This window comes from Lolium perenne, chromosome 6, assembly GCF_019359855.2.
Source record: "Lolium perenne isolate Kyuss_39 chromosome 6, Kyuss_2.0, whole genome shotgun sequence".
Taxonomy (NCBI): Eukaryota; Viridiplantae; Streptophyta; class Magnoliopsida; order Poales; family Poaceae; genus Lolium; species Lolium perenne.
This window is the reverse complement of record NC_067249.2, coordinates 223,195,971-223,210,237: the sequence shown is the minus strand read 5'-3', so window position 1 is coordinate 223,210,237 and position 14,267 is coordinate 223,195,971. Positions and strand designations below refer to the sequence as shown.

The window sequence follows — 14,267 nt, the reverse complement described above, 5'->3', positions numbered from 1 at the left end:
CGATCTCTCCTGGTTGGATGCTATTTATCTTGTCATTTACCGCCTTTCATTTCGGCGACCCTCTCATGGCTTTGAAGATACTCCCCCAGTTTCATAATTACCGTCGTAGTTTCAGTTTAACTTCGTTTCATAATTCTTGCTGTGGTTTTAGTTCAATGCAAGAATATGATCGAAACTGAGGGAGCATTATACAGTGATAGCATATCTGAGCACGAACCTTAAGAAAACAAAGGTTGCAGCCGTACAAAGACCTCTGCAGGAGGCATGTGAAGGCCCTGTTGCGTGATCTCCCTGCAAGATCACTTGCCTGTACTAATCGTGACAATTAGCTCCCGTTAATCTCGCAGGATATACTTTTACAATCTGGCTGCTGATTCGTGGCAAGCATGCAGCTGTGATGAATGGCCACATTGCCAAGCTAGCAGGGGTGGCTTCTGTTTGTTTTCTCGGCCTGTATTGTACTGCGGGAGCAGCCTATATAGAGATGGTGATTTGTAATGTGTGCCAGATGATCCATCAGATCTACACCAACCTATACAAACTCCATTTCAAAAAAAAAAAACCTATACAAACTCACGCTGTGGATTCCATGATTCCGTGACCGGGACATGCATACAATATATAGGGCGGCCGGCCGGCTCATCCAGCCATGCCGATGCTGTGGTCCTATGTATGACCTAATAACTTACTAAGCTTGCTGCTCAGTGTGCATTGTCTACACGCCTGTGCATCTGTTTAATATTCAGGGTAAGTTTATGATATGATCAGACTGCCCGGTAAAGTATCCTGCCACGGAGCTGATTAAGCACGTCCTAATTAACAACCTCTGAAGCCTGTGGACTTGATTAGGCCGCAACTCCCATCTACATGACCCATCATTAGTAGCTCGATCAATGATTAATCAATCACCGGTAGATGCATTAAGTCAGTGATGAAGACTTCCTCTCTAGCTACCCTCTGTCCAGATGGTTCCTCACAATGATTCGATTCCATCGATGCATATTCTCATGTGGTCTCGCTAGCTCGCATGGTAGTACATTTCCAGAGCACTAGCTCATGTTCTAGTGCTGCAAAAGCCCAGCCCTACTTCTTAAAATGTTCACCTTTTTAATCAGCAATCTTATGGATGCAAGCCAAGAAGAGTTGACTGCTGGGGGGCCACCGGTATATCATTGGTGTGTTTTACTGACAGGCATCCATCGTGCCACTACCTCTTTTTCCCTGCCTCCAAAAGAAGGTTTCCTATGACGCCAAAGGAGTAAATGCACCTGCAAATGGAAGCATTGCCAATCAGATACACACACACACAATAATGCACCCTCTGTGGACCAATATTATCAGTAGCTTCTTTGGTACCCGTTTGTCCTGCATGCATTGCATACACACATGAATATAAGTTACTGTACACACAATCTATGCAACACTGGAGCACACACAAGTCTAGGTTCGGGATAGAAATCTTGTTTATATATGAATCACTATAAAGCTAGAAGATGAACTAACTAGCATCGTTTTGGAGAAGCCTTTTCGAAGTCAGGGTGTCTATCACATCACTATTGCTGAGATTGTTGATGCGAGTCCCTCTTTGTTTCGCCGAGGTCTTTGTTTCGCCTGTGTGCATCGTTAATGTATATACTTGCTCTAGTAATTATATTGTTGTAGAGACTTTGTGTAAATCATATGTTTTCGGTATTAGTACATTACCATTATTAAAAAAACTACATCATGCCCTCCATCCAGTTCTATGATCCACTTGATGCCTACATCTTCCCCACCTCTCTCCTTAAGTACGTTGCATGGTCGCACCTATTGCCTTTGTCCCTAAAAGTACGTTCCAGGCCCATAGTAATGGTATTAGACCGGGAACTCGTATCTCGGTCGAGAGTGTAATGATGCCTGCGCCTATTCATTGGTCGTTGGTCCCATATGTCAAGGAGCCTAACATGGCCCTCTTGTTGTCATCTTGTAGCGAGGCTTCCCCCCAATTTTCAGTACCCGAAAAGCGCCCATGAAGAGAAATCTTCTCTTCCCAAGTATTAGGCATGGTTGAGAGTTGGAGCAGTGGACATGCATTTGCTCGATCATGGGTAGTGAAGTATAGCCACTAGGACAAGAGGATTGTGAACACCAACTAGAAGATCAAGCAGTAAATTCGTACCTGTGAGAAGAGTCTGCAATAGATGGCATGCATGGAAGACCAGCTTGTGACTCACACAAGAAGATACCGATGTTGGAACGTACGGTGCTGCTTGAAACTTCATTACCCACTCGGAAGGGGTAAAAAGTGAGATTCTTGTCGGCATGGTATTCTATCTGATGGTGTGCTATGTTGAGATGTTGTAAGAGCTTATGTCTCACTAGTTGTGCAATTGTCAGGACACTCGCCATTGAGGGTGGCTTAGTAGAAATTTTCTAACCAACATCCTTGATCTTGATCTTTTTTGAGGCTTGTAGCTCCATGAAAGCTAAAACACTAACAAAAGGTTTTTCTGTCATGCAGAGTTAAATGATAAAATGTTTGCATTTCATGGGAAAACCCATAAATAAATGTAAATACATGGTTAGAACTTTATATATGATGTAAATATGAAGGAATATGACCTAATAAACTACAAAGTTTATGGATAAATTTTACTTGCATCAACATCCCCAACCTTAACTTATGCTCTTCGTCGAGCATAAGGTGATAAAATAACATGGACTTTAGAGTTTATTATCATTAGTTGTATGGTTTGAATGATTATTGTTGCTCAAGGTGCAAGAAAGTATTGAGAATCAAAAAACAATTAAACAATCATATCATGAAGTAGTAGTTCACATATAACAACAAGATAATAAGAAACCATACCAACTCTTGCACCATAACAACTTTCAAGATCCTGATGAACAATGTTGCGATCTTTTTGTGCAAATCGGTGCTTTTTTGCTTTTACCTCTATATTGGTCTAGAATATATTGTAAAAGACATGTGTCTTTTGACTGAAGTAGAAGTAGGACCTTTGCAGAGGGAAGCACCACTATAGAAAAGGCACCAATACCCAGCCAATGTTTTGGACAGCACAAGCAAAAACTTACATGTAAATGTTTCTTGGCTAGCGGATGGGCTTTAATAGCGGCAAATCTAGCACATACATTTTTACCACGGTAGATCCCTTATGGGTAGATAACTATGTCATGATATGTCGTAAGAGTGACCCGCGCATCTAAATGTCATTCTAGTTCAATGGAGGCATTAATTATGGACATGTGGACTAGACTAGATTGGATGTTTACACACTGGGCCAGACCGTCTAGGAGCGTGCTCACCCACGCGCCCCCGGGAGAAGTGCCCCAACACGGGGAGTCATCCTGGCTACAACTCGGCTCGAGGAGAAGCCCTAGGACAAGGTCGGCCCGTCCCCCTGCGAGACTAAGGCGCTTTCCCCATCAGCACACAAGGATAGGACCTAAATAGGTCACGACCTAACTAGACCAGGTAAGCTAGCTAGCTAGGATGAAGCACCGGCCACACGCCGTACGCGGCGGGACACACTCGCCATGTTTCGGCCACGCGGCCCGCCCTAGGCTACGTGTCCTCACAACACCTTGTGGTATCCCCTTGCAAATATAAAAGGAGGCCTAGGCTGTGAGGAAAACATGGGGCATAGAATGGAAGGAACCATCGACTCCTTCCCTGGGGAACAAATGTTGTATTAGAAAATATCCAGAGCATAGTTGCAGGACGTAGTGTTTCGCACAACGCGGCCTGAACCTGGGTTAAAAAGTTGTATATCTGTGTGACTGTGAGCTTCTTGCCATACGTTGATTGATCTCGCTGTGCTCCTCGCCCCCGCCCCCCCCCCCCAACCCCCAAGTAAAAGGGGAGTTCCAGTCCCCGGTGTCTAAATCCACATCATGATGATCCCCAACTCCACCAAGTGGTTTTCAAGCACAAGGTTTCATTTTAGAATAGAAAAGAAATATGAAAATGATATAGCTAAAGTAAATCTGTAGCAAGTAAAGTAAACTAAATTCAATGCAAAATTAAAGTGGTATGGTGATGATAGTGATGGATACTACATGAAAAAACTAAATGAATGTATGATAGATGTTTTGTATTTTCTGAATAAATGAGTGTTGAAAATAAAAATGTGCATAAATGCAAGTAAAATGTGTTTTATCGTAAAAAAACAGACACGAGTTCATAGTTTTCCTTGTCTACTCTCTCATATATTTGGTGTAATCAAAACGGCTTCAAATAAGACATAATATTGATGTAACCTCATGAAGTGTCTGATAAGAATTCATATGAGCATCACGTCCTAAGGTTGGGATGATATAAAACATCCCACTAATACTCCTCTAGTACGGAACTCGCTACAAAGTAGGTTTAATATACATATAGTATTGCCTTCGCTTATGTGACATGATGTGGATTGTTAAATATACTACATCAAACGATATGAGATCACCTAAGATTGTCACTAGGAAATTGTAGTATATGTTTTCAGTTATACATGCTGAGGTAACAACGGAAGGGTAAAACCCTTAGGAGGACCCAAACTTTCTATCAATGTCAAGTTCCATACAGCCATGTTATTCCAACTAATGCACATGTTCCCCTTATCGTGGTCTATCATACTAGTTGGATCATAACAAGTAATCAAGAACGGGGTACATAATACACATCTACTTTGTTGTATATGTGCCCTAGAGGAAAATAAATAATGATGTTTTATTACCATATATGTAATTGTTCATAACAAGTTTTATGCCATGCTATAACTGTATTAAGGGGAAACATTGATACACTTATGGTATGTAAAAAAAACCTTGTGTGGGGACCCCCAAGGTCGTAGGCTAGACAGACCCAGATCTCCATCTGGCATAAGCCTAACCCGGATCTCTAGGGCCTACAGGAAGAGAATCGGTAACACAACAGTGACTCTACGACTCAAAGAGTAATACAAGCTCATAACTGAGCAAAGAACCAACGTATTACAAGCAGAGGTCACTGACCTGACATTACATCAATTAACGAAAGCGAAGTTATGCTATTCTAAATAGCAAGATAGCAAAAGGCCTAAGAGATCAGGAGCATAACGGCGATGTCCTAGCCCATAGATGCCACGCTGCTACTGTAGGGATTCGTAGCATAGAAAACAAAAAAATTCCTACCGCGAGAACGCAATCCAAGCCAAGATGCAATCTAGAAGATGGGAGCAACGAGGGGATGAACGAGACTAACCCTTGAAGATTTCCAAAGCCTACAAGAGGAGGCTCTTGTTGCTGCGGTCAACGATCACTTGCCGCTTTCAAAAGCGCGTAGAAGATCTTGACGGTGCCGCAATCGGGCAGCACCTCCGTACTCGGTCACACGTTCGGTGTTGATGACGACGTCCTTCTCCCCGTTCCAACGGGCAGCGGAAGTAGTAGATCCTCCTCGGAATCCCGGCAGCACGACGGCGTGGTGGCGGTGTCGATGGAGATCTCCGGCGGAGCTTCGCTAAGCATATGCGGGAGAAGTAGTGGAGGAGGGGCGCTAGGGTTTGGGGAGAGGGGGTGCTATGGGCGCCGGCCTCAAGGGGGCAGGGGTGGTGCGGCCAAGCCATGGGCAGCCCCCTCCCTCTCCTCCTCATTATATAGGTGGAACCCCAAGGGTTTGCCCAAAGTCTTCGAATAAGACCCCAACAGAAAAACTGCCTTATGGACGAAACCTAGAGGGACAGGGACTCTCCCCTTCCCCCTTTACTTGGCCGGCCAAGGAGGTGGAGTCCACCATGGACTCCACCCTCCCACTTGGTTGGCTGGTTAGGGTTTGTGGAGTCCCTCCGGGACTCCTCCTTCCATAGTGATTTATTCCGGATAATTCTAGAAACCACCTTCCATAAATTCACCGGATCATTTCCAAACTTGGAAAGTGACTTCCTATATATGAATCTTATTCTCCGGACCATTCCGGAACTCCTCGTGATGTCCTGGATCCCATCCGAGACTTCGAACAAAACTTCGAACTCCATTCCATATTCCATATCTACTTAAACGACATCAAACCTTAAGTGTGTCACCCTACGGTTCGCGAACTATGTAGACATGGTGGAGACCTTTCTCCGACCAATAACCAATAGCGGGATCTGGAGATCCATAATGGCTCCCACATATTCAATGATGACTTTAGTGATCGACTGAACCATTTACATACGATACCGATTCCCTTTGTCACGCGATATTTTACTTGTCCGAGGTTTGATCATCGGTATCTCTATACCTCGTTCAACCTCGTCTCATGACAAGTACTCTTTACTCGTACCGTGGTATGTGGTCTCTTATGAATCATTCATATGCTTGCAAGCTATTAGACGACATTCCACCGAGAGGGCCCAGAGTATATCTATCCGTCATCGGGATGGACAAATCCCACTATTGATCCATATGCCTCAACTCATACTTTCCGGATACTTAATCCCATCTTTATAACCACCCATTTACGCAGTGGCGTTTGAAGTAATCAAAGTACCTTTCCAGTATAAGTGATTTACATGATCTCATGGTCGAAAGGACTAGGTAACTATGTATCGAAAGCTTATAGCAAATAACTTAATGACGTGATCTTATGCTACGCTTAATTGGGTGTGTCCATTACATCATTCATATAATGACATAATCTTGTTATTAATAACATCCAATGTTCATGATCACGAAACCATGATCATCTATTAATCAACAAGTTAGTTATACAAGAGGCTTACTAGGGACTCTTTGTTGTTCACATAACACACATGTATCAATGTTTCGGTTAATACAATTATAGCATGGTATGTAAACATTATCATAAACACAAAGATATATTATAATAACCATTTTATTATTGCCTCTTGGGCATATCTCCAACAGTCTCCCACTTGCACTAGAGTCAATAATCTAGTTTACATTTGTAAAGATATAACACCTTGGCCTTCCGGTGCTTTATCATGTTTTGCTCACGGGACAAGTTTTAGTCAACGAATCTGACATGCTCAGAAACGTATGTATTTTGCAATTCATTTGCGTCTCAATGCATCACTCATTTTCTAAATGAGTCGGCATTCAATATGTTTGGTCTTCTGGTGGAACCTTAATTCCGCGGTCTGAAATATGTCACTAATATTGTCATACACAATATAGCTTCAAAGTTCTGATACTATCGGAACTACACCAAGTTCTCAAAGAACCTCTTGACTTAACATCCTTAGTCATTGTCAAAACAATGACATATTCTGCCTTTGTTTGTAGAATCCGTCACAACATTTAGAACTCATCTAAATCTAGTATAGACAACTTCTAGCTCATTGTGCTACCTTTTAAACAACACTTAGCCTAATTAGAGATTGAAATTTTATTTTTATATGTGACCAAACTAATATCGGTGCAACACCTTACAGCGATTTGTTTGACATTACCCCATATAAAATTATATATATCATTTGTTCTTCTAAAGTACTCAAGGATATTTTTACTATCGTCCAATGATCATCACATGAATCATTCTGGTATATGCTCCTAACCATTTAGAGCATAGGACATCTCATATTGTACATATTATTCGTGATCTAAAATCACTCATGTGTTTTTACTCATTGAGTGTCAAATACACTCAAGTCTTATAAAACCTTCACATGAAAAGAACACCTTCTTTATATTGAACTACTTCAATATTCATTCTATGTACTTTTTAACTTAAACTTTTATGTGTTTCAATCCATCTTCATAGATCTTGACACTAAATATGTTTCAGTTCATATCCTTTCATTGAAGTTTAATTCTCAATGAAACCTTTTTAATCAATTATATAATTACATTATTTATAATCAACGATATGTCACCTACATAAAGTATTACAAATATGTCTCAGCGCTCCCACTTAAATTCTTGCAAATGCAAGCTTTTTCATCGTCTCTGATGAAATCATAACTCTTTGATCATTTCATCCGGTGAAGATTCCAACTCCGCGATACTCACTTCATCCAATTGAAGTTCGTATACCTATCTAGTATTCCACGGACTAGCAAAACAATTGGATGTATCTTGTATACACCTTTAATACACACTTCTGTTAAGTAATGTATTTTCCCATCCTATTAGCATATCTCATAAAAGAAATATGTAGCGATTACTAGAATAATCCACATAGACTATAATCATTGCTACGGAAGATCTAATCTTATCGTAGTCAACACTTTGAACTTTGTCGTAAACTATCTTTCGACAAATCGAGTTTATTCATGGATATTCCATCCAAGTCTATCAATTTTATAGATCCATTTACTTTCAAAAAGTATTCATCTATCTTGGATTTCATGGCATATAGCCATTTTAACGAAGTCAGGTCCCATCATAACTTCTTTATTTGTAGTTGGTTTATCATTGTTCAAAATCAATCCTTTGTCCACAAATCATTTATTTGATCACAAAGTAAACCATACCTACAAGGTTCAATGTGTACTTCGATCTTCATGGCTAAAACACTTTGTAGTCATGAGAGCCATGATCGTCGTGGCCGCTTCCGGAACCAATTCCGATGCTGTGCTACTCTGATCATTATGCTCAGGTTTCATAAACCTTATCAAGTTCTATTGTCCTCCCACTCAAATACTTCGCTAGAAACAATTTCTCGGAAATACGAAACATTGACAAACACTTTTGACTTTGTCTCCATAGTGGAAAGAATTCCCAATTAATTCTTTGGGATAACCAACAAAGACATTTGTGACGCCCCAAAACCGGTACCATGAGGATCCCAGCGAATCCGCCGAAATCCGCACGATATCGATTTTAGGAGACGCACCACCAAGCGCCTCGTACACGCCGAAGCATGCACGCGATGCGGGTGGAATCAATCACGAGAGGTAACATTACAACATGATTACAATAGAGCCCACAAGATACAGATATATTACAGCAACGACTCCAACGAGTCAAGATACAAATAGATACATACAAAGATCCAAATCATACAGAAGACCAAATACATCCGAGTACGGACAAGATACAAATTGGACTAAGAGTCCTGAAGATAAACGATGGCGTCCACAACCCTGCCCAGGCCAAGCCGGAAGGGTAACCTTGCTAGCGTCGTCTTCATCGAACATATCTTCATACCTGCCCGGTTATATCCCGTAGAAGCAGCAATAAGTACGGGTTCGTACTTAACAAGACTTCAAGACGTATAAGCATTCGTCAACCAGTCGTCCTTTGTACTTGAGGCACGCAGGGGACTTAGAGGACGCAAGAGGAACGTCATAGGCAATATGGTGGGGTTAAGCGGCAGCGCGCAAGCACTAAAAACCTATGGAGACACTCTACAACAGTCGTCTATCAGAGAAGGTGAGAGAGCGCACAAACTAACAGTTCTATACTCTGCAAACATAACACAGCCGATGCGTTCCCCCCTCGCAAGGAAGTACTTACAAGGGCACTCACACGGTTGTCAAGTTTTAACCATTTATTGTTGAAGTTTTGCTAACTTATTACGCAAGTTATTATCAATGAACAACAAGTGTAAGTTGTCTATGGTCGAGTCATACAGCTCCAAGTCGTCCATAACCGCGGACGCGGCTTATCGATAAGATTTTACCCTGCAGGGGTGCCCAAATGTGCCCACACGCACGATCAACCCACTTGCGACAGGTGGATATCACGACTCGCACTCTCCTTCACGACAACAATGTCCAGAAAGCCACCTAACCAAGTTGAACCCGTATCGAAGTCCGGCCGTATCTCCGAAACGGACCTAGCTATTGCGTGCACGGCTTCCGAGGGTCAAAACACACACAGGGGCGAATGACCCGCTTCAGCATGCGATAAACGCTCAGGCCGCAAACCTATACGTGCATACCAGAAACAAGGGATACAAGGCACCCAGGGGCTTCCCAAAGTAAATAAGTAACATGCTGGCATGCACGCAAACAACAAATGGTAAAACATTACGAAACTAGTTGTGGCCACTGGACAAAGCTGTAGATTCCGGCAGTGGTCGAGGGGAGACCCAGAAACATACCCACGTGTGATTAGAGCGCTCAGTCTCGGAACAGATAACAAGAACTCGGGGTCCTAGATTTCATGGAAACACAAGTGAGCCGTCATAAAACGATCAGCTGACCCACCGATGCCTCCGCTAACAACTATTAACAAGTAACCATGATATCCTCAACAGATATAACCATGTAGCATGTGTCATGTTCACCAACAGATAACCCGATAAGATAGCAGTAACGGTAACGAGATATAACAGCACTAGCATGCACTACGACTCGCAAGGCAGACCCGATAACCAAAACAATAGCCGTAGGAGGTGGTGGTGGCAATATGGGCTGCTTGAGGTAACAAGTGGAAAGGACACGTGACAAGAACGCAACTTAAGGATAGCATGAGGGAGAAGGCAAAATAAAATAGGTGAGCGACTTCTGCAGGGGCAGAAGTATAGGGGAAAATGCTTGCCTGTTAAAGCTTGCCGAGGGACATCCGGAGAACTTGTCGTATCTCACCACACCACTTCGTGATCCTATCCGGGAAGAAGCAAATGCTGGAACACACAACGTATGCAAGTCTTACTACTACGAATAAAGAAGATCCAGCATGATCAAGATGATATGCATGACATGGCAATGATGATGCGATGCAACTTATCCAATTAAGCGGAGTCGGAACCCCGGACAAACAATTAATAGGTTCGAGTTGCATTTTCTACCATCAAAGTTAAGGGTAGATTAGCATGCACAACATGGCAGGGCTGAGCTACTTCAATATTAAGCGAAGCGGAAAACCGTATCCGACAATTTCCAAATACTCCGCATATTAGTTATTAGGTGTGATGCAAACTATCACGACACGATATGGTGCGAGATGCAAACAAGGATATGGATGGCATATTTAGATTGTACACAATAAAATAGATATATTATTTGTGTCATTTAGATTTATAAAACAGGAAGCCGAACGGGGACTGTTCTCACCAAGCTGCAGTGGCCGACACGCGGGACTGGTTGCTCCTGACCATGCACTGTCTAGGATCTGCTGTAGATGTGTCACCGGAGGTCACTGGCGGAGGCAGCAAAGAATGAAACAAGCTCTAATGCTGGGCTACTGATGGGCTCGGCGTCGGTTCAGAGAGGAAGAAGTGGGCTGGAAGGATTGGACGTGGTGATAACACGAGTGATCAGGCTGCTATTTTGCTTTCTCTCTTCTCTTTATGTTTGTTGCTTCTTCTCTTCTTTTCTTGCTGAATTCTTCCGGCCAAAGAACAAGATGAGAGGAAGGTTTTTAAAAGATTTGAAACACAATATTTTGGTTTTAGAATACTTTTGCGAAGTCTAAAGATATTTGGTTTTGGTTTTAATTAAAATAAGAAAAAGGAGAAAGGTGGGTTTTTTATAGAACCATACAAGAGAAAACTAAAATAGATTTGATTTAAATAATTTTATTTTGTAAAAACATGGATGATATGCTGCATGATGTCATGATGATGCATAAAAGAAAAATAATAATCAAAACTATTAGGGGTATTTTTCCCGGGTCGCTACAATCGACACCACTAACAAGGAATCTCGCCCCGAGATTCCACGTCAACCTAAGGGGGAGTTGGTTAAACTATCGGATCTTCTTGTACCATGTTGACAAACACCCGACCTCAAAGTGGAACCTTCTTCTGGCGATGTGTTGATCTTCTCGACACCACTAACAAGAAGTAGTTGTTCCGTCGTCGATGACGCACTTTCGTCGGGACCTCCGATGATCGGACCTATTGGGATAAGGCAAAGATCGTTCAACCCACGTCGGAACCTAAGACTCAGAGAACTCAGATAAGGGAGAAGACTCAAAACTCGCATAGGTAAGATGAGAAAGAATATAGGTAAGAAGAAAAAATCAGAACAAATCAGAACTATCCAACGAATTTTTGAAAATAGTTTGGACTCTCTAAACTCAACGACCGTTGGCAAGGTTATCCTAAAGGCTGGACTAGTGGGGTACCGTCAACCTGAGGCTCTGATACCAACTTGTGACGCCCCAAAACCGGTACCATGAGGATCCCAGCGAATCCGCCGAAATCCGCACGATATCGATTTTAGGAGACGCACCACCAAGCGCCTCGTACACGCCGAAGCATGCACGCGATGCGGGTGGAATCAATCACGAGAGGTAACATTACAACATGATTACAATAGAGCCCACAAGATACAGATATATTACAGCAACGACTCCAACGAGTCAAGATACAAATAGATACATACAAAGATCCAAATCATACAGAAGACCAAATACATCCGAGTACGGACAAGATACAAATTGGACTAAGAGTCCTGAAGATAAACGATGGCGTCCACAACCCTGCCCAGGCCAAGCCGGAAGGGTAACCTTGCTAGCGTCGTCTTCATCGAACATATCTTCATACCTGCCCGGTTATATCCCGTAGAAGCAGCAATAAGTACGGGTTCGTACTTAACAAGACTTCAAGACGTATAAGCATTCGTCAACCAGTCGTCCTTTGTACTTGAGGCACGCAGGGGACTTAGAGGACGCAAGAGGAACGTCATAGGCAATATGGTGGGGTTAAGCGGCAGCGCGCAAGCACTATAAACCTATAGAGACACTCTACAACAGTCGTCTATCAGAGAAGGTGAGAGAGCGCACAAACTAACAGTTCTATACTCTGCAAACATAACACAGCCGATGCGTTCCCCCCTCGCAAGGAAGTACTTACAAGGGCACTCACACGGTTGTCAAGTTTTAACCATTTATTGTTGAAGTTTTGCTAACTTATTACGCAAGTTATTATCAATGAACAACAGGTGTAAGTTGTCTATGGTCGAGTCATACAGCTCCAAGTCGTCCATAACCGCGGACGCGGCTTATCGATAAGATTTTACCCTGCAGGGGTGCCCAAATGTGCCCACACGCACGATCAACCCACTTGCGACAGGTGGATATCACGACTCGCACTCTCCTTCACGACAACAATGTCCAGAAAGCCACCTAACCAAGTTGAACCCGTATCGAAGTCCGGCCGTATCTCCGAAACGGACCTAGCTATTGCGTGCACGGCTTCCGAGGGTCAAAACACACACAGGGGCGAATGACCCGCTTCAGCATGCGATAAACGCTCAGGCCGCAAACCTATACGTGCATACCAGAAACAAGGGATACAAGGCACCCAGGGGCTTCCCAAAGTAAATAAGTAACATGCTGGCATGCACGCAAACAACAAATGGTAAAACATTACGAAACTAGTTGTGGCCACTGGACAAAGCTGTAGATTCCGGCAGTGGTCGAGGGGAGACCCAGAAACATACCCACGTGTGATTAGAGCGCTCAGTCTCGGAACAGATAACAAGAACTCGGGGTCCTAGATTTCATGGAAACACAAGTGAGCCGTCATAAAACGATCAGCTGACCCACCGATGCCTCCGCTAACAACTATTAACAAGTAACCATGATATCCTCAACAGATATAACCATGTAGCATGTGTCATGTTCACCAACAGATAACCCGATAAGATAGCGATACTTGATAACGAGATATAACAGCACTAGCATGCACTACGACTCGCAAGGCAGACCCGATAACCAAAACAATAGCCGTAGGAGGTGGTGGTGGCAATATGGGCTGCTTGAGGTAACAAGTGGAAAGGACACGTGACAAGAACGCAACTTAAGGATAGCATGAGGGAGAAGGCAAAATAAAATAGGTGAGCGACTTCTGCAGGGGCAGAAGTATAGGGGAAAATGCTTGCCTGTTAAAGCTTGCCGAGGGACATCCGGAGAACTTGTCGTATCTCACCACACCACTTCGTGATCCTATCCGGGAAGAAGCAAATGCTGGAACACACAACGTATGCAAGTCTTACTACTACGAATAAAGAAGATCCAGCATGATCAAGATGATATGCATGACATGGCAATGATGATGCGATGCAACTTATCCAATTAAGCGGAGTCGGAACCCCGGACAAACAATTAATAGGTTCGAGTTGCATTTTCTACCATCAAAGTTAAGGGTAGATTAGCATGCACAACATGGCAGGGCTGAGCTACTTCAATATTAAGCGAAGCGGAAAACCGTATCCGACAATTTCCAAATACTCCGCATATTAGTTATTAGGTGTGATGCAAACTATCACGACACGATATGGTGCGAGATGCAAACAAGGATATGGATGGCATATTTAGATTGTACACAATAAAATAGATATATTATTTGTGTCATTTAGATTTATAAAATAGGAAGCCGAACGGGGACTGTTCTCACCAAGCTG

At 42.9% G+C, this 14,267-nt stretch overlaps 2 long non-coding RNA genes across 2 annotated transcripts; both read right to left on the bottom strand.

The window, feature by feature from the left end:
• Nucleotides 1-8,860: 8,860 nt before the first annotated feature.
• LOC139832902 (uncharacterized) lies at nucleotides 8,861-10,770 on the bottom strand. Its single transcript, XR_011747710.1, has 2 exons — nucleotides 10,456-10,770; nucleotides 8,861-9,117 (listed from the first exon to the last, which is right to left on the bottom strand). It is a non-coding gene; the product is annotated as an uncharacterized lncRNA (long non-coding RNA).
• A 1,192-nt stretch (nucleotides 10,771-11,962) lies between these two features.
• LOC139832901 (uncharacterized) lies at nucleotides 11,963-14,060 on the bottom strand. The gene is made up of 2 exons (XR_011747709.1): nucleotides 13,746-14,060; nucleotides 11,963-12,406 (listed from the first exon to the last, which is right to left on the bottom strand). It is a non-coding gene; the product is annotated as an uncharacterized lncRNA (long non-coding RNA).
• Between the last annotated feature and the right edge of the window lie 207 nt (nucleotides 14,061-14,267).